The sequence below is a fragment of the Nematolebias whitei genome, chromosome 3, assembly GCF_014905685.2.
Source record: "Nematolebias whitei isolate Nwh7 chromosome 3, NemWhi1, whole genome shotgun sequence".
Taxonomy (NCBI): Eukaryota; Metazoa; Chordata; class Actinopteri; order Cyprinodontiformes; family Rivulidae; genus Nematolebias; species Nematolebias whitei.
Window position 1 is genome coordinate 32,326,291 of NC_056500.1, and position 21,807 is coordinate 32,348,097.

Below are 21,807 nucleotides of genomic sequence, written 5' to 3' on the forward strand. Positions count from 1 at the left end.
GCACAACATGGGATGAGATGATCTGAACTGAGCTTTTAGCAATTTAAATATATCTTTATTTTGTAATTGCTTACTAAATTATGTACCTTTATTTTGGCAGCTGGTTTGAGACAAAAATCCTAAATAAATTGTTCTTTTGCACTGCAGGAGAGATCCCCTCATTGATTCAACCTTTCTTTATACAGGCTAGTCTCATTGAGTCACGAGGACTCATTTACAAGAGATACCTGTTTTAAACAGACAACAGTATAAAACAATAAAAAGCAATTAAAATAAAAAAGAAAGGACAGGCTTCCTCCTGTTGTAAAACAACGTAACAAAGTCACTTTTACCCAAAGTCAGTTTTAATCACTTTAACTTGAGTGAATTTTTACCCAAATAACTTTACTTGCACTTGAGTAAAATTTCTGCAGAGTACTTTTACTCAAGTTATTTTATAAAACTTTCCACGTCTCATCAAAATGACTCCCTTTGTTTGAGACTTTTTTAAACCCATCTTTCGTACTGATAATTTTACAGTATCGATCTATTTTTCTGTTTGTCTTCAGCTTCTTAGGAAAGATTTTAAGCAACCATCTGAAACCTCCTCCGTGTTCTGCGCTCAAACTGTAGACTATATGAAACCAAGGATCCACAAGTGAGATAAAGAAGTGCCAACGGCTAGACTATGTTAACAAGCGCAGATAAGCGCTGTTGCATGTCACTAGAGCACACAGGCAGGCAGGATCAAAGTCAAGACAGATATAGAACACAGTGCTGGCTTTAGGGACTGAGAGTGGGCGGTACAACAATAGTGATGCAAGAGCTCAGTTTCTCCTGTGAAGGAATTCCCTGCCAAATGGATCAAACGCAGACAGAGAATGAGAAAAGGTGCTGTTTTGGTCATTGTACATTGTGTTTCGGCCTGGCTTTATGTTTTGATACCTCTGCTGGGGTAAAAAAGGTGATACAAATTAGTTACCCTACACTCAATGATGGAGCTGCGAAGACACCAGACATGACAGTGCAGAGGCTTCAGGTGTCAATTATTTCACACTTTAAATTGGTTCAGCAATTTCTACAAGGAAGTGCAACTGGTTTGCCTTAAAGAATATGAAATACCTGTTTTAGGATTTACTTTTCAAAGTTTTAAGGAGAAATAAAAACGGCCACAAAACCTAGTAAATCCATTTAGTGAAGTGAGAGAAGTGTGAGCAAATAATATTTTTGAGATCCATATCAAACAAGTATAAACAGTGCTAACTAAACGTCGATAACCATCCCACCGCTTATGACAAGATTGCAAAAGTATGTGAGCTCTTTGGAAATCTGTGCAGAGCTGTGTTAATGAAATTTAGAGTTTGATCTTCTCCTATATTGGATCACAAGTAGAGACAAGCACAATGTGCTGAGGTCACCTGTCAGAGACACACCTTGCAAACGTTTCCAGTCAAAATATGATGAGGAAATGTTCTATGACAACATACTTTTTCATTTTTTCATAAAATTGTACAACAGAAGCAACACAAATACATTAACAGACAATAAAGGTACACTTTGTGCAAACAAATCTGTGGGTTCTTAAAAAAAAACAAACAATCATTTAAGTGTAGGGGCAGATCAGCCCATGCAAAAAATTGTAAAGCTTGAAGTTCAAGTTCACAAACTCCTGAGCTGATGTTTGCTGAAGAGACTGTAATTTATTTAATCATTATAGTAACTGTTAGATTGCTCAAGTATAGGCAAGTAGTATCCAATTGGTTTTGTGCTTTTGTATGAAAAAGGTTAAAATATATATTTTCATTGTACAAGAATAAAATGTGGAAGTTTCTTTATGGCAGTCTGGTGTGACGGTGGTTCAGCTTCAGAATGAAGGCCTCTTCACGTGAACTCGATAAAGTCTGGCAGAGACTCAAATAAAACAGGGTGAGATTAAATGGCATGAAAAGAAGACAAAGTTTGAATTCAATTCAATGTATTTGCCTTTTAATGCAAAACATAACATAAAATATGTCCCAGGACCTGTGGAGTCAACCCCTCTCCCCCCAGAAAAAACACCAAACCAAAACAGCAACATATAAACACATGCAGATGAACTAAAGGGACTGCACTTATATATCACTTTTCTATCTGATCAAGACACTCAAAGCTCTTTACAACACAATCTGTGCCCTCATTCACCCATTCATACAGCACTCTACTAGTTATATACAAAGAATAACCGATGGGACACACATTGGAGACAATGAGGGGTTCAGTGTCTTTTCCAGTGACACTTCGGCATGTGACTGCTGGTGGAATTGAACCCCCAACTCTCGCATTGGAGGACGACTGCTCTAACCACTCAGCCACAGCTGATAATGTAAATAATTAAACGAACAGCTAGTTTCATTTAGGAGACAGAGGGCTTCCCTCGGCTGTTTCTGCTTCCTTGTCTTTAATGTGCCGATGGAGGGGGGCGGAGCTGTGAGTCTGGGATTCCCACTGTTTCTGTCTGTGTGGGAAGACACATGCTATATTAAGCAGCCATCACAGAGCAGGGATCACATTGTGCATTATGGACAAACAGGCAGCACTGGAGGAGACACTGGTGGGGGACAGGATGGGGTGCAGAGCCCTTCACAGACCAAGAAGACCATGTGAATGCTTTAAGCTTGCGGTCGCTCTGATAGTAGTGATGGGGTTGCTCATTGTAGCTTTGGTTACTGGTTTCATCTCTTGTTATTTTTTCTTTACACCATCAACCATCACAACCAGCAACGAGGTGAGAAACATATTTGACTGATAGAAAACATTCGACACAATTTCACTTATTTTGTTGATCTGAATATTTATTTTATGCCTTTTTGTTGACAGAAAGCTCCACCGGTGAGAAGCCCAGCCAAAGTAACCAAAACAAGTAAATTAGGAGGTTAGCATAAATGATTCTCACATTTGTCCATCGGGTATTGTTTCTGTATGTGCTGACTGGATTTATTTGTATTCCATTCTTAGAGTTTGATGATGGTAAAGGACGTCACATCTTCACAGCAGATAAAGCTGCAACTTATCTTATCTATGGATGGGTGAAGTTCTCGAATATTACAGATGAACTGCTGGAGCTCAGACAAATATTGAATGAAGACGTGAGAACCCTCAGCAGGGAGCGCATCAACCAAACAGAAATGTTCTTTTTCACAAAGGTCACTCTAGTCAGCAACTCAACAATAAGGCTTTTATTTTCTAAGTCTGAATATGTGGACAACTGTTTTCACATCTACGAACTCTGATCTGAAGCTGTCGACACTACTCTAGTGTAGAAATGTACTGGTGCAGAAGAGACTCAGTTTCCATATGAATTTTCATTTAATTTGAAGTGAAGCTGCTTTTTGGTTGTTGATTTTTTTCCCTCTCTGCATGATCTACTGTGAATGTTCTTCCTGTTTTAATCTGAGCACGTCAATCCTAACATTTAAAATAATAATAATAATAATTCAGTTTATTTATATAGCGCCAAGTCACAACAGAAGTTACCTCATGGGCACAGAACAGAAACATTCACATGAGCCAATTAGTAAAGTTATCTATCTAAGGAAGGAGCCAGCTGTGAGTCTGACCATCAGCAAGTTAATACTAATTTAAATAATAGCTAATTACAACTGGCACGCACACAACAGTGTTAATTTCACTTTCACAAGAAAATCCTGCTCATCCAGTCATCCATGTCCCTCTGAATGAATACTCTCACCGTGAACTTGACCTGTCAGGCAAAAACTGCACATTATTGTTCTGTTTATGCAACTCACAGCATCACATCACATCACAGCTCTCACAAAAGCTACAAAACTGACTAAATTAAATATTAAAATGTGTAAAAAAAATGTGTAAAATTTAAGTAACATATGATATGAGGAATTTGTTTTTTATATATAAATCATTGTTTCATTCATGTTAATATTTTGTATATACACAATGTGGGCATTAATGTATATACAGTTTTTACTGTATCCTTGATTTTTGTTTGTTTGCTGTAAGTTAAACTTTCACACTTTTGGTGCATTTGTGTGTGTTGTGTGTGTGTGTGTGTGTGTGTGTGTGTGTTTGGGGATATTTAATGTATTATCAGATGTGTCATTACATGTATTATGCATTAATAAATTTAATTTTTAAGCTGTCAGTCAGGGCTGGTTTATTTTCATTCTGTAATCAGTTCAATAACAAAATTGAAAACAGGGACAGCTTTTATTTTTATTAAAAAGTTTATTTTTTGAGTGGCACAAAAATAAATTTTTGAGAGAAAACGTTTTGTTTTAGTGCTTCCAGTTATTGTACACTGAATCACCAAGTCTTCACGCCTTCCTCCTGTTTCCTCATCACCAGTTCTGCTCAGTTCTACATCTTCATGAGGACAATTGGCAAAGAAAAGGAAACTCTGAGCAACAGCCCTGAAGTAATCTAACACATCCAGCAACAAATAATCTTTGTCTAACATCAAAGTTCATGCTCAGTAATCTAGGTAGGTTCGTCTTTCATCCAAAGGACTTCATCAGTCCGCGGAGCCATAAGTGGCTTACTCACATAGTGGGCCAACCAGTTTGATGGTGATAAGATGGTTTCTGGAAATCATCCAGATGATCTGACTTAACTTTGTAGAATTTGTTTACCTGGATTATTGAGCATGAACTTTGATGTTTTGAACTACTTTGACCATGGCTGCCTCAGAGGAGTCCATGGGGGAGAGGGTGGACTCCAGAACCCATCTTCTCACAATAAAACTGGTTGGCTCAATATGTGAGTAAGCCACTTATGGGACTGAGTTTGTTGTGGCTCCTCGAACTGACGAAGTCCTTTGGATAAAAAACAAAACGTTTCAACAACAAACAAAACAAAAGAAACCATCCAGTGGACCTGATTTAACTTTGTTGAATTTTTGTCTAAGTTTTATTTAATTTTAATATTACTAAATGACTTTATAATGAGGGCAGCACAGTGGCACAACTGGTAGAACTGCTGCCTCTCAACAAGCAGGTTACCTTGGTTCAAATCCCGATCCGGGGGTCTTTCTGTGTGGAGTTTGCATGTTCTCTATGTGCATGTGTGGTTCTCCAGGTTCTCTGGTTTCCTCCCACAGATCAAAAACATGCATGTTAGGCTGATTGGTAACTCTAAATTATCTCTATCTGTAAGTGAGAGAGTGAATGTTTGTCTCGTTTGTCTCTGTGTTACAGTGATGGACTGGAGACCTGTCCAGAGTGTACCCTGCCCCTCGCACAGTGATTGCCGGACATGGGCACCAGTGACCCCCATGACCCAAAAAGGAAGAAGCGGGTAAAAGATAATGGATGGATGGATGGACTTTCTAATGGAACTAGACTACCCAATGAGAGATGTATTATGGTTCCTAACTCCCAGTGTTGGACATACTTTTCAAAGTAATGTTAACTTTATTGTTTTAGGCATGCTTTTTAAGTCTGTAAATCCATCCATCCATTATCTTTACCTGCTTCCTTTTTGGGTCGCTGGGGTCACTGGTGCCCACATCCAACAATCACTGTGCGAGAGGTGGGTGACACCCTGGACAGGTCTCCAGCCCATCACAGGGACACACAGAGACAAACGAGACAAACAAACATTCACTTTCCCACTCACACCTAGAGACAATTTAAAGTTACCAATCAGACTAACATGCATGTTTTTGGTCTGTTGGAGGAAACCAGAGTACCCAGAGAAAACCCACACATGCACGGAGAGAACATGCAAACTCCATGCAGAAAGGTCCCAGACCAGGATTTGAACCGGGGCAACCTGCTTGCTGAGAGGCAGAGCTCTACCAACTGTGTCACCGTGCTGCTTTAAATAAAAATTTGAATGAAAAATCAATAGAAGGTAGAAGACTTTCAGTGGCACAGCACTATAAATGTTTTGTTGTTGTTGTTCGCTGCTGCTTCCTTCTGCAAGGATTGCCACAGTGAATGAACTTGCATGAAAGATTTGACAGTTGTTTATGCCACATGCCCTTCCTGATGAATCAAACCATCCATCCATCCATCCATTTTCTTTACCCGCTTATTCCATTTTGGGTCACGGGGGTCGCTGGTGCCCATGTCCAGCAATCACTGTGCGAGGGGCGGGGTACACCCTGGATGGGTCGCAAGTCCATCACAGGGCCACATAGAGACAAACGAGACAAACAACCATTCACTCTCTCACTCACACCTAGGGACAATTTAGAGTTACCAATCAGCCTAACATGCATGTTTTTGGACTGTGGGAGGAAACCGGAGTACCCGGAGAAAACCCACGTATGCACGGAGAGAACATGCAAACTCCACCCAGAAAGGCCCCTGGACCGGGGTTTGAACCAAGGACCTGCTCGCTGAGAGGCAGCAGCTCTACCAGTTGTGCCACCGTGCTGCCATGAATCAAACCTTCAGCCTCAATATTACATGACCGCAGCCCTGACCACTAAATAAATAGATGGATGGATCTATGGATGGATAGATGGACAGATGGATTTACAGGTGGATGGCTGGATGGATAGATGGATGAAAGGATGGATGGATAGATGGATGGAAGGATCATTGGATCAATGGATGGATGGATGGATGGATGGATGGATGGATGGATGGATGGATGGATGGATAGATGGATTGATTTACAGATGGATGATGGATGATAGCTGGATGGATGGAGGGATGGACAGATGAATATACAGATGGATAGATGGATGGATGGATCAGTGGATGGAGGCAGGTGTGGGTGCTTCACCTTTCATACCCACATTTTGATATCCTTCTCTTACCTCCGCACCACCCCTCTACCATAAGTTATTGTTGCCCCGTTGTACCATACTATAAAAATTAGGGGTAATGAATTTAAAATTGATGTTTAACACACAAACTAAAAAGGTGTGAATATAATAAATGTAATCTGATAAATTATAGACAGGTCTTTTTGATATTAGAGTATTAGTGTCAGATCATCTGATATCAGAGTATGATTATTAATGCTGCTTTAAACTGAGCTCTTCCTTGCTCTATTTCTAAGAACAAGTTAGTTTGCCAAAAAGATATGAATAAAGAACAAATACATTTTTATAGATCTTCCTGTTGTTTATGCTGACTGATAAGTGAAAAGTGATTAAGACCAACTGAGCAAACTGTGATGATTTCATGGAGGAGAAAACTAAAGGTCTGTGTACAATTTTTAATCATGGGGGTTCTGTGCAGAGTTTTCTAGGCATGTGTTCTTAGCATCTGGTTTTGCACAGAAAAAAGCCCACAAGAGTTCCAATCATAATCTTAATCCATCCATCCATTTTCTTTACCCGCTTATTCCATTTTGGGTCACGGGGGTCGCTGGTGCCCATGTCCAGCAATCACTGTGCGAGGGGCGGGGTACACCCTGGACGAGTCGCAAGTCCATCACAGGGCCACATAGAGACAAACGAGACAAACAACCATTCACTCTCTCACTCACACCTAGGGACAATTTAGAGTTACCAATCAGCCTAACATGCATGTTTTTGGACTGTGGGAGGAAACCGGAGTACCCGGAGAAAACCCACGCATGCACGGAGAGAACATGCAAACTCCACCAAGAAAGGCCCCTGGACCGGGGTTTGAACCAGGGACCTGCTCGCTGAGAGGCAGCAGCTCTACCAGTTGCGCCACAATCTTAATCAATAAAAAAAAGTATATGTTTTCAGAACAGCAAGACATGTAAATTGCTTAAAATATATCTCATGATGCAGAACCAATTTATGTGCAGGGCCCAGCACATTAAATCATTGTGTAGGGTAGTGCAACAACAACAACAACTACAAAAAGGCTATAATCTCCAGCTAATATAGACTTCGGCAACTGTACTTCCAGCCAACATAAAAATAAAACCATAATTACTTCTAAAGTGTCTGTATTCACTTTCAACAAATTTACACTAACTTGCAACGGACCGTCCACAGGCTGTCATGGCATCTTTCTGCTTTAAACAACTACTAAGCTTTACCAGACACTTCTAGTTTAAATACCAGGTATCAAAATGGTGGTGTAGACCCCCCTCTTGTGAATGACACCTCATTTGAACAGCTGGGTCTATCTATGGTCTCTCTAGAGTCAATAATATCGACCAAGAATGTACGTATCGTTGTAAGCCTCCTTACTTTTTATTCATAATTTACTGTATTTTAATCATGCTGACATTAAATCTGGATGTAAAAAATGATTCCTGTAGTTCTGACCTTTCATTAGAGCCCTCACTGATGACTATGTTGAAGAATTCAGGGGTTAAAGCTTTGTGATGTTAGTGTCCAATTTTGTGGACATGTAGGACTCCATTTTGACACTTTGAAATATGCATGGACATACTCTCATACAAATATGTCCAGAATGATATATTTGGTGCTATTGTTACCATATTTGAACTGGTAATACAGTAAGACTTGATGCTGCAGCCTCATATAATTTTTCAGTCCATCCCTCCATCCATTGAATTATGGCACGGTTCTGTTCTGTTTCTGTCTTCCTGCACCTCTGTTTTCTGTGTCATCATCCACAGCTGATTCTTATCCTAATCACCCCAGGTTCTCTTCACTCTGTCTTATTAGTGTCAGTATTTAGAATCAGAATCAGAATAAACTTTATAATCATTGCACCGAGATACAACAAGAACATGTACGTACAGTCATCCAAAAGATAGGCGGGGTACACGAAGCTGCTACTATGAAAGCGCGGCCCTCATTATTCTTATTCAGAATAATATTTTGCTTAGATGAGAAAAGTGAAGAAAACATGAGGAGAGACGTCATAAAAAAAGATCTCTCATGCCGTGTCCTAGCCAGGGCACGATGTCAGGCATCAAAAAAACCAACCACAGCAGAGCAACATAAATAGACATGACACATGTACATATAGGCCGGTGAAGACATTGCATTTTTAAGGGAAAGCCATAGCATAGTCCAGAGCCCCGACCCCCCACCCCAGCCTATGTCCAGATAAGAGGTGTAATTCAGCATCAGCTCGGTTGAGGTTCCGTCACATGTCCACGGCCTTGGGGAAGGGAGGGGTGAGGAGACAGACAAAGCATCTTTGTTATTTTCAAAACAGGAGGAGTTGAGATAAGTCCGCTGTCAAGGCCACAGTTTGGGTCAAGCAGAACTCGTGAACTGCTGTTTTCTGCCTTTTAAAGTTTCGCTGGTATATTTCTCTGATGGAAACTCCAAACAGCCGAATTGATTCTTTATGCCGAAAGTCGAGCTCACAGCTTTCGCCAAGATTATTTCCCCTTCATGTGTGTTGCTAGAGTCCACAGTCCTGATAACAGCTGTTCCAGCTCTCTGACGCAACTGCACATAATTCAGTCTGAGCGCTGCCGAGCTTCAACACATCCACACAAATTTTGTAGACAATCCAGAATTCACCAGCCAAACAGCAAAAAAAAAAACAGTTGTCATCATGAATCTAATTTGTTTCCGTCGAGGTAATAGGGTCCTCCTTACCCTGACTCCTGTTGGGAGAAGTTGATCAATTTTGTTGAGAGACCAGCTGATCTTTCGAATTAGGAAGAATTCAGGGAAAAAAATAGGCTCTTTAAGGGTTCACAGGACGAAAGCGTATAAGCAGGGAAGCAAGGGGGGTGGGGGCATCACAGAGCGCCGGGAAGCACGTCTGTCTTCATCGGAGAACAGAGAATTTAGTTTTCTGTTTTGAGGTTGTTTTTTTTTGTGGGTTTTTATTGCTTTTCTAAGGACCTTCTGGAAACAAATGTGCTACTCTGAAGACTCCTCCCTGCAATTTTCTTGAACCCAGACCCCAAATACACAAACAAACAAACAAACAAACAAACAAACAAACAAACAAACAAACAAACAAACAAAAACAGCTTACCTTTTAATCAAAGTGATAATGTTTTTCTTGGCCAGAACTTCTCTGTATCCCAAAATACCATAAACCTCTTTTCATTTTCAGATGCATAAAGTAAGCTTGACCTACAGTGATGTGTTTGGGCAATACTCATCAGAGGAGGCAAAGAGACTACCGTAATAAGGGACATGGGTGTGCATCAGTAGATGAGCAGCACACCGATTAAAGGTTTCTCAAACAAACTGAAAATAGAGCTTTCAGTTTAGATTGGATACTTTGCCCCTTTGTTTTAGGAGTTTTAGATGAATAATAAAATAAATTAAAGCTGCAAGCAGATTTGAAGGCCCTAGCAGCAAAGCACCGCTCCGGCCTTACGGCGACCGCGGGAGCTTGGGCGACTCCGCCCAGTCGCCATCGCGAATGCTCTGGCGCCCGTCCCGCGCCCATTCACCGGGGTGCGCATTCGCCGAACCTTTGACATCACCTGCGAATGCGGGCGCTCCAGCATTGTCTCCCAGTCGCTGTCGCGAACGCTCTTATGCCATTCCTGCACGCATCCACTAAGGTGCGCAATGCCTAAACTTTGCAATCGCCTTCCGCCCATATCAGTATGAGTCTGGCTGCAAGCCTTACAAGTTTGGCTAGAATCTGACCTTCCAGAAGGGAGTTATTGTCACTTCCTGTTTTGTAGTGAATGTAAAGGACTTCCTTTAGGCTTTTCAAAATGGCATATGTGATAATCAACAGTTAGTGAATACTGTTTCAGTCTTATATCTTACACAGTGCCAAGATGGAAGAGTCACCCAATAATCATGAGTTTCTTCTCGGAGTGGGCTGGTCTTAAGTCAAGTCATGAATCAACAATACCAGTGTGTCTACAAGTGCTCACTGATGAAGCATGAAAAATATAGTCTAGATCAGATGATGTGTCATTGAGCTATAACTGCTGGAATAATGTAGGGGGCGCACTGGAGTCAAATGTTAAACAGCAAAACCAATGTGTGTAGAATGGTTAAATGATCAAGCACAATAAATCTGGTACAGATTGGATGATATATAACTGAAATATAACTGTTGGAATAATCTAGAGGGCGCACTGGAGTCAAATGTTAAAGAACAATACCAATGTGTCTAGAAGTGATCACTGATCATGCACAATAAATCTGGTACATTGGATGATAATTCACTGAGATATAAATGATTAAATAATCTAGGGGGCACACTTGAGTCATATGTTAATCCACATTATCAGTGTGTCTCGACTTGCTCACTGATTATGCACCCAAAATCTGGTTCCGATTGGATGATGTATCATTGAGATATAACTGTTGGAATAATCTAGGGGGCGCACTTGAGTCAAAAGTTAAACAACAACACCAATGTGTCTAGAAGTGGTCAATGATGATGCACAAAAAATCTAGTGCAGCTCGGATAATATATCATTGAGATATAACAATTTGAACAATCTAGGGGCGCACTTGAGTCAAATGTTAAAGAACAATACTAATGTGTCTAGACATGCTCACAGATGACGCACCAAAAATCTGGTACAGATCAGATGATGTTTCACTGAGATATGACAGTTTGAATAATGTAGGGGGCGCACTGGAGTCAAAAGTAAAACAACAATACCAATGTGTGTAGAAGTGCTTACTAATGACACACCAAAAATCTGGTGCAGATCATATGATGTATCACTGAGATGTAACTGTTGGAAGAATCTTGGGGGCACACTTGAGTCAAATGTTAAACAACAATAACAATGTGTCTAGAAGTGCTCACTGATCAAGCATAATAAATCTGGTGCAGATTGGATTATGTATCACTGAGCTATAACTGTAAAAATAATGTACGTGGCGCTGTGGAGGCTATTGGCCACTTATCATGGACACCTGTTCAAGGGGTGGATAATGATTGATCATAGTGATTTTGGTACACCTCGGCTGAAATCTGTGTATTTTAGAGCTAAACGTATTGCAATGGCGTCATTTCTTGATTCGTCACGCCGCCACGCCCACATCCTCCAGCAAAAACAGTTTGCACTTTAAATCAAGTCAGACCATCTTATCTGTCTTCTAACACAGGATCATCCTGATTAAGTCAATGGTTTCAAAGAGGGAGCATTCCAAGTAAAAAAAGAGGTTTCCTTTTCTGAGGGGGCGGGGCTTTGATGATGTCAAAATATGACGACAATGGATCGTCGGATATCCAACAGGGATGAGTCATGCCAAGTTTGGTGCATTTCGGTCTTTCAATGAGAAAGTTATAACGTTTGGAAATTTATGGCGTGAAGTGCAATTTTGAGACCTGGCCACGCCCCTTTAACATGAATGAAACCGAAAGCTTTTCATAACTTTTACTCCCCAATGTGTTAAGGGCATATTAACCAAGCTTGAAGGCAATCACTCAAAATCCCTAGGAGGAGTTTGTCAAAATTTGCCATTAGAAACGCCCCCAAATGGCCCTTTGACCAAAAATGGCCAACTTCCTGTTGGTTTTGGACCAGGGCTCCAAGAGACTTTTTCATAGGTCCTGAGACGATACAGATGTTCACCGAGTTTCAGAATTATCGGTCAAAAAATGGCTTGGGGCTGAGGTTTTAAAATATTCTAGGGGGCGCTGTGGAGGCTATTGGCCAATTATCACGACTTCCTGTTCAAGGGGTGGATAATGATCGATCATACTTTTTTTTGTGCACCTCGGTTCAAAACTGTGGAATTTAGAGCCTTACGTATGGTGACGGCGTTACAACTTTCTTGGCCAGGATGCGCCGCCCACATGCTCCACCCAAAACTGTCAGTGTTGGAAAGCAAATTACATCAACATGTCTTCAGTCACTGGACACACTATCATGCTGATCAGGTAACAGGGGTCAGCTAGGGATCATTCAACGTAAAACTTTATACTTCCTGTTGTCAGGGGGCATGGCTTAAGTGATGTCATGATTTGACCATTCAGTCTTGCAGGGGACCGGATGTGGATCAATCACTTAAAGTTTGATGTCTCAGGCAGTTTTCATGTAGGAGCTATTAGCATTTCGTTTTTCATGGCAATATGTCAAACTTTGAGGTCTGGCCCCGCCCCTTCAGCATGCTCCGAAACGAACTGTTTAGATAAGTTTGCGTCCCCCGTGCCTTTTGACCAAAATGACCAATTTTGAAACCGATTGAGTGAAATCCCTAAGAGGATTTTGTTCAAATGAGGAGGCTGTAAACCACCAAAAAGGTGTTAAAATGGGGCCGGCATTCCAAAATGGCCGCCTTCCTGTTTATCATACAACGTTGGTGCCAGAGGGTTTTTTGTGATATTGGGGATTTGGACAAGCATACCTAATTTCATATTTCTAAGACAAACTAAGGTTAATGCGGAGAGTATTTTGACATTTTCTAGGTGGCGCTCTTGAGCCGTTTCTGTTGCGATTTTTGCCTCGCCCTTAAAATACATAATTTTTCACTAGTCCTGATGCGTCCGCCAAATTTGGTGACTTTTGGGATATGTTAAGGCCCCCAAAAAGACCAATCATTTGATGGAAAAAATTGCAGCTCGGGCCTGAACAGAACGATTACAATAGGCCTTCGCAGAGTTTCGCTGCTCAGGCCTAAAAAGATCTTCTGCCTTTGAGTCCCCACTCAGAACCCACCAAGCATCTCCAGCCATCTAACCATGTGTCCCCAGTGACCAGCCTCTCTGAGTCTCTAATAATCACTCTGTGTGTCTTGGGTCTCTAGTCACCAGCCTCTGAGGATCTGTATTCATCAGCTTCTGTGGATTTCCAGCCACCAGCTGCTGTAAAATGACAACATATTTCAACAGTTCTTCAGAGGAACACGTTGCAGTCTGTCTTTGTGGTATAGTATTTTTTTCTGGTACTTCACATCAATAACATAGGGTTGCCATAGCTCTGTGGTCAGTGCTACAGTCTTGTAATACTGAGGATGTGGGTTTGCACTCAGGCTTCAGGAAGAGATACTGACTTAAAACATTTGCCAAATCTTATAAGTGATTCTGTTTGCTGTGACAACCCGTCAAGAAAAAGCAGCTAAAAGAACACCAATTTTTTTTTTTTAATTATAAACTCTCTCCAAGGTTAAAATGGATTGCGTCACATCCCCTCGAACAGCTAAAGGGCCCTCATACTTCATCTGAAGCTGCAAAATCAGCTCTCATTGACATGGCTGCATGACAAAAATTGTGTCATTTTGTTTTCAGAGCAGCTTCACATGTCCCTTCTCAACACAAGGCCTGGGTCAAACGTTTTCTCACTGAACTACAGTATGTGCCAAGTATTGTGCGATTGGTCAGAAGTTTGTGGGCGTGTTTACCAATGTGGAAAAGTGCTCAGGAAGTTTTTGGTTGACTCTTCAAACACATTTAAATATAACCATTCCTTAACTAGGAGTATCTCTGATCTAATTTACTCTTTAAGATTTTTTTTACTTCAGCATTTAATTCCACAATTAATCTCCAATTAATTGATCTGAACAGCTATTTTTAAACCCAGTTCACAAAATGTTCTGTCTCATAATTCTCAAACCATTTAAATCTTTATATCTTTGTCCAGCTCTATAAGCAACAATCTTAAATGTTCAGTAACTTTTTCATGTCGTGATCACTAACCTGGCGTCTGTCTGTCAGAACATGTCCTTGGACCATCATCTTTATCTTTTCTGTAAGGGAGCAAAACAAACTCATTAGTTTTCTTAAAAGACTGTCCCTTATTACAGGCCATAAGCAGCTGACCTTCAGTCATTTCAATTTTGCTTATCAGCTTTTCTCTTCATAAGGATAAACAAAAAAACAATCACCCTTCATTCATGGTTTACTGCTCACTGAGTATAGGTTTTCCTGTCTTTCTTAGGTTATACATTTTGTCTGACATGTCCGTATTTTCATTTTCTATATTTTATTCTGTATTTTTATTTTGTTTTTTCAAGGAGTAGACAGCACCATCCTGTCACACCCAAAGCTAACTGTGAAACCTCTGGGCACTATTCTCCCTCCGCCACGTTAATCGAATAAGCAATCCACACTTTGTTCTTCCTCTGATAGCCCCCGACTATCTAATGAAGTTCCCCAAACTCCTACTTTTTATGTAAGTCCCCACTATACAGCAAAGTTCCCTGAACTTCCTTTTATTTTGATAGCCCCAACTATCAAATAAAGTTCCCCAAACTCCTAGTTTTTATGTTAATCTCTGACTAAACATTCAAGTTCCCAAAACCTCCTACCAGTCCCAGACTGTTCCTTGTAACACAATATTGATATGGGTAAGTCCCCACATGACTTTTTATTTGAGATCCCTGATCTCCCTGTAATAGGACCATAGATAGTTCAACAGATAGGACCCTACTATTGAACATCTCTTAGTGACCACTTCAGAGAGTCTTTTCCTGACTGCTCTTTGAGATCCCAGATCTCAATGTAAGCCCCTTCGCACCATGCCTATTAAAAGACCCTTTGTGAGTTCTCTAAAGCAAGTCCCTCCATGACTGCTCTTTAATTGTAAGTCCCTTTGGGACTTCCATACAACATGTTGAATAAAATCAATTCCTTACCTCAGTGCGGGTGACTCGTCTCTGGTTGCACTTCCGTCACCTCCCACGACCTACCAGCAGACCTGGCCTCACTAAAATTGACAGTTCAGCCAGAGGACTTTCAGTTCAGGAGATCAAAACTCCTCTGTGCATGGTTTCAAGTTCGAGCCTCATGTTCAGAAATCAGATATTGCATTTGGTTCAAAGGAACAAAATGTTGGAGAAAAATATTCTCGCTTTATCTTACTTACTCAAAACGAACAACAGTCAACAGCAGGAGGAGATTTATTTTACCGGTATTTACTTGCAAGGTCAGATTTTCGGGACAGGTTACATAGATAAATAGGAAGTATACATATGAAGACCAGTCACAAGAATCTGCCATGAGCAGTATGTGAAGCTTGTTTTTATACTCTTGTCGGTTCAGCCGAGCTCACAGACTTGATGTTCTTGCTTCTGGCTTCAAAAATTTAACATAGCAGCACCAAGAGCCTGACATTGTGGGTTAAATTTTGAAAATTGGGAGAAAGGTTCATCTATCTTAATTAATGTTGAATGTTAACATTTTTTACCATTGGCTGTGAACAAACTCTTCATGTTACAAACTGTATACTTTTTATACAATGCATACATCAAAACAAATATGTGTCTTCATTCACTCAATGTGTCTCTTACTGCTGTAAGTTTTATTCAAATCTGTCCAAATAGCAAAATACACACACCAAAACTCTCCTTGACTTCCTTTTTTTTTTACCTCTGAATTTATATGTTTAAACCAGCAAAATTACTTTTTTTTAAACCTGGCATGTCTCCAACATATAACACAGCACAAATACAAAATAATTATGCTAACACAATATTTTGGGTAAGCTTTAGGTAAGGCTATCAACTGTTTAAAGATCAGTTTTTAATCCACATTTCTGTCTGTCCCTTTGTTCTCTAGGAAAGTGAGAATGAACATAAAAGCTGATCTATGTTTAAGTTTTAGGAAGTAGCTGCAAAACACTTGTGACCAAAACTAGATTACACCGTTATAACAGCAATAATAAAATAGTAAGACATGAAGTAATGAAAATATTCGAAAAAGGACTAATAATTTGGATGCACATTCCTAATCATGTCTTGAATTGCCGTAAAATAATTGTAATACAGAGCAAGATTATGTACAAGTATGTGTGAAAAGTTGATTTTGTTCCTTTTTTGGGTATTTGGGAAAGTTTGTGGTACAATGCTGTACGTCATATAACATAAAACAGCTTTTTCCATTCATACCACAGTCCAACAGGTTGCCCCCCCCCCCCCCCCCTCACTGTAGGTGTGTGCTTAAAGCAGGGCACACATACAGAACATCTCTCCATCATTGATCATTTCCTCTACTTTTGATCTACTGGGGGAGGTGAGGCTGGAACACAGTTCCTCTACTACAGTCATGGTCTTTTTTTCCGTTATGACACATAAACCTCCTCTGCATGCCACCAGAGATCAGACCATGCAGGTCAGATGATTTCCTCGGTAACTGCCTGGTGTGGGGGCAGGTAGACATATTGTCCACTCCCGCACTCTGAGATCATCTGAGGATAAGACCATCACATGTTTATATTTTAAATCAGGAAATGAATTTCAGCATCATCAGCTCTTTCATAGTATATTTAATGGGAAAGTGTCTGCCTGTGAAAATACAACTAAGGAGACCATGGTCTGCTGAAGAGCTGCAATCTTTAATATGTAAGGGTGGGAAGAAATTTGATTTTAATCATCTCCTTAGTTCCTAAACATCTGTGTAAACTCTTTTTCATTCACTTATTCTAACTTTATGAAAGAATGTTTCTGTCAAAGACTAACCAGTATAAATAAAGGATGAATGAAATGTTTCTGTCAACAATTTAATGAGCATTAATTAGAAAATATATTTTCATATTAAGGCAGCACAGTGGTGCAACTGGTAGAGCTGCTGCCTCTCAGCGAGCTGGTCCCTGGTTCAAATCCCGGTCCATAGGCCTTTCTGGGTGGAGTTTGCATGTTCTCTCCGTGCATGCGTGGGTTTGCTACGGGGACTCCAGTTTCCTCCCACAAACCAAAAACATGCATGTTAGACTGATTGGTAACTCTAAATTGTCCCTAGGTGTGAGTGAGAGAGTGAATGGTTGTTTGTCTCTATGTGTCCCTGTGATGGACTGGAAACCTGTCCAGGGTGTACTCCACCCCTCGCACAGTGATTGCTGGATATGGGCACCAGCGACCCCCATGACCCAAACTGGAAGAAGCAGGTAAAAGATAATGGATGGATGGATGAATTGAATTGTATAATAAATACGACATACAAAGTACATATTGCATACATCCAATAAGGTGTATAATGTGTATTATGTGGTACTCTTGTTTGATTTTGTATAAGTGTAAAATACATGTCATCAGGAGGTAGAAGGAATAATTGTCAGACCATCTCAATCCCACTGGCGTGTGCTTTATTTTTGGTTCAGGCATCTGTACAGATGCTACCTGGGCACTTCCCTAGGGAGGTTCTTCGGGCATGTCCGACTGGGAGGAGACCCCGGGGAAGACCCAGGACATGCTGGAGAGACTACGTCTCTCACTTTGTCTGGAAACACCTTGGAGTCCTCCCAGAAAAGCTGGAAGAGGTGGCTGTGGAAAAAGATGTCTGGGCCTCCCTGCTCAAACTGCTGCCCCCGCAAGCCGACTTCGGAACAAGTGGAAGATAATGGATGGATATGTAGGGTTTTTTCATCTTCCTTCCTCCAGGTTCCTGAAGGCAGGGGCGGTGCTGATGAGCAGCCACAGCTGAGACCATTTTCCCTAATTGGTGCCAGGACTACTTAAGGCTCCAGTTGAGCTCCAGTCATTGCTGGAGCATTGTTCTACCTGCCAGTACATATGGCTCCAGCCCTGTATAGTGTTCAAAGACTGAAAAGACTTACCTGGCTTTTGTGTCCACATTTTCAGAGTCTTGATGTCCTGGATCCCGTCCTGTATTCTGAAGTATTGAAGAGAACTCTGAGGATAAACTTACCTGTGATTCCTGGTGCTCAGCTGTCTGCACACGCCTTCCACCACTTGCCTTTGTAGTCTGCCTGGTCATGGTCCTGGAAGGAGAAAAACCCTCAGCCTGTCCACCAGCCGTCCTTACTCCTTTCACTGTAAGCCTCTCAAAGACCTTGAATATTCAATTGTTGGATCAAACTCCTCGTCATAAAGTAATCCACCTCCTAGAGCACTTAAAACAGCGACAAGGCCAACCAAAGTGCTGTACAGACAGAACAACAGGTAACAGTGCTGTACTGTATCATCACTATATCAGTAAATATTCAAAGGGAAAAATAAAAAGTAATATGATTTGCAATTGAATCAGCATGTTTAGAAGAAATGAGTTTTAAAGACTGATTAATAAAAATCCAAGGTAAACTGTAAACATTGTAAAGCTGTAGACTTAACACTTTCAGTTTATCAAAAGTTTAAACTGAATTACACACCCACTGAGCCACAAATTACCAAACTGACTGAAACCATCAATATATTCCACAGACAACCAAGCTTTTCTGTTTCCATTGCACACAGCAAGATTCTGCTTAATGACATGAATTTAAAATGCCACTAATGTATTTTTTAACAAACAAGTGTGTCGGTGTGTGTTTGCATGCTTTTGCTAAAACAAGTCTGGCAACCTATGACAGCTGTATTTAGCCTTGTTTCTCATGACCCGCACGTATCGGTTTCTTCTAAACATAAAAACAGTTAAACTTTGCAGTGGTTTTGTGTCCAATTGAGCTAGACCAAAAAGCTAAAAGTGTTGAGTTATCTGTAGAAATGATTGTTTATTAATCTAATGATCTGAAGCATCCGTTTCTTGTAAACTCACACTTTCCATTTCATTCACACAGGGAAAAGACGGGCACATTTCTTGGACAACACACCCACATGTTTTGGTATAAAACATCATTTGATGTACGTGGGGAGCATTAGAGCAGCGTATTTCTGCTGCTGGCTGAGTCATTTCAAAGACTTAGACGCATAAAACGGGACTGTGTCAGAGAAACACAGCGGGAATCCAATAGAAAAAGACAGGTCAACAATTCACATCTTTTTGAGAAAAATCTAAATGAGGGCATTTAGAGAAACAAAACTGTCAAGAGGATGTCACTTTAAGGAAGAAATCAATGTTCAGACAGCAAAACAGGAAGAAAGGTGAGGGGGGAAGATCACACACACGATAGATTTCTCAATATACGGACAGGGAACTCCCCGAGGTTCAGCTACTGGTGGGCCCATTCGTCCCACGACCACTTTGGTTTGCAGGCCTTATCTTGCAACATGAGTGGGTTTCTGTCAAAGGTTTCTGCCGACTGCTGACTGTGTTAAGTGTCGTCTGGTCCAAACGGACTTGGAGCTTTAAGATACTCAAGGGAGGTCCCCCTGCAGCTTTTTGCCAGTGTCTGAGAACTTCTCAATCCCTCTTTAAGTTGCACACACATCGTATAGACATTAGTGAGCAATTTACAGATTTTTCGTATACTCTATATTCCAGGAACTGTTCTGCTGACTAAAACTGTTAAGACTGGTAGACCCCCTCAGAGCTGTCGCTGGTTCAGTTTCAGAAAAAAAAAAGGTGCAGTCCCTACAAAAATTGGATGCTGCTCTGTGACTTTTTATTTGGGAGAATACTCTCATCTCAGTTTCAGATAAGCTGGTCATATCTGTGTCTGAGTGCTGCCTTGATAATAAATGTAGCAGTTTGAAAGAATGAGGTTGCACTGAATAACAGAGGTACAGTGACCCCTGTGGGGATCAGTGGAAACAAGTCAACAAATTTAAGCGGCTGATGCCAGATTTGGTAACTTAAAAAATATAAAAATGGCAAACGTCCAATGTTATTATATTATTAGCAGATTTTTAACTTTAATTTATAACCCAAAAGACTTCACAGATTGCTTAGAAAACAACTTGTTCATTTATCTGGTCTTAGGCATTATATTTTCTTGTCTGCATTTTTTTCCCACATATTACTGCTTACATACTTTCAGTTTCGTTCAATGGTTCCCGATTTTCAGGCTAGGCAATTGACTGGTCATTAAATTTACTTTTTGGTACTCCTTGTGTTTAGGTTTTTCCCTCCTTGGTTTATTTTGTTTTGTGCATCGAGTTTCCCTGTGCCACCAGTTCAGTTTTTCTTTGTACTTTTCCTCAGTTCAGCTCCTGCTCCTCACTTCTGTCACGCCCAGTCAAACCTGTTCCCTGTTTCTTTAAACTCAGCTGTTTCCCAAATCCAGTTCATCCTCTATTCAAAAAGTCACTCCATCAATAAAAAAATCTTAGCAAATATGCTCGTTTTTAATATTTTACCATGTTTTATATGGCGCCTTGATTTGACTGTTTTTATAACTACTTTTATTTGATTTTAATTGCTTTTTGTTGAATTATTGTTGTCTGTACTTGATGTGTTGTCTGTCTAAAGCAGGTCTCTTGTCCTCCTGACTGAGACTAACCTGTATAAATAAAGGTGGAATGAATGAAAATGTGCATTCACTGCCCTCAGAGCATTATGTGTTTCTCACATCCTGCCTGGATACATTTGTTTCTCTTCTATGTACTCCTGGTGTTTTACTCTGTAAGAAGTTTGATGCCACGCTAACTTGTTTATTTTTATTAATTATTATTATTGTGTGTGTGTGTGGGTGGGGGGGGGGTGTACTTGTCTGTAAGCAAATTTTCTCATTAACCACTGGATGGGTCCTCAGAAACTAGTCAATTCATGCCCATCTACAGTTCATTAACACTTGGAGCCAACTTGATTCAAGATGGCTACCAAAGCTAATGGGCTAAATTGATTCATTGTTATGCTGATGATACACAATTATATTTGTCCATGAAACCCAATGAATCCAATCAGCTACTTAGACTACAAGCATGTTTTAAAGACATAAAAACCTGGATGACCCTAAATTTTCTGCTGTTGAACACAGACAAGACTGAGGTTTTGGTTTTTGGACCTGAGCATCTTAGGAATAAATTTTTCAGTCTTTCTCCCTCCTTAGATGACATTAATCTGTCCTCCAGTTCTGAAGTTAAAAATCTTGGTATTATTTTTGATCAGGACATGTCTTTTATCCCCCACATTAAAACGTTACTAGAACCGCCTTCTTCCACCTGCGTAATATCGCTAAAATTAGAAACATCTTATCTGAAAATGATGCAGAAAAACTGGTTCATGCATTTGTCACGTCTAGACTGAACTATTGCAATGGTTTGTTATCCGGGTGTCCAAATACTTTAAAAAAAAGTCTTCAGTTAATCCAAAATGCTGCTGCCAGAGTCTTAACTGGAGTTAGTGGGAGAGATCATATCTCTCCAGTTTTAATTTCTCTCCATTGACTCCCTGTCAAATCCAGAATACAATTCAAAATCATACTTCGCACCTACAAAGCTCTCAACAACCTAGCTCC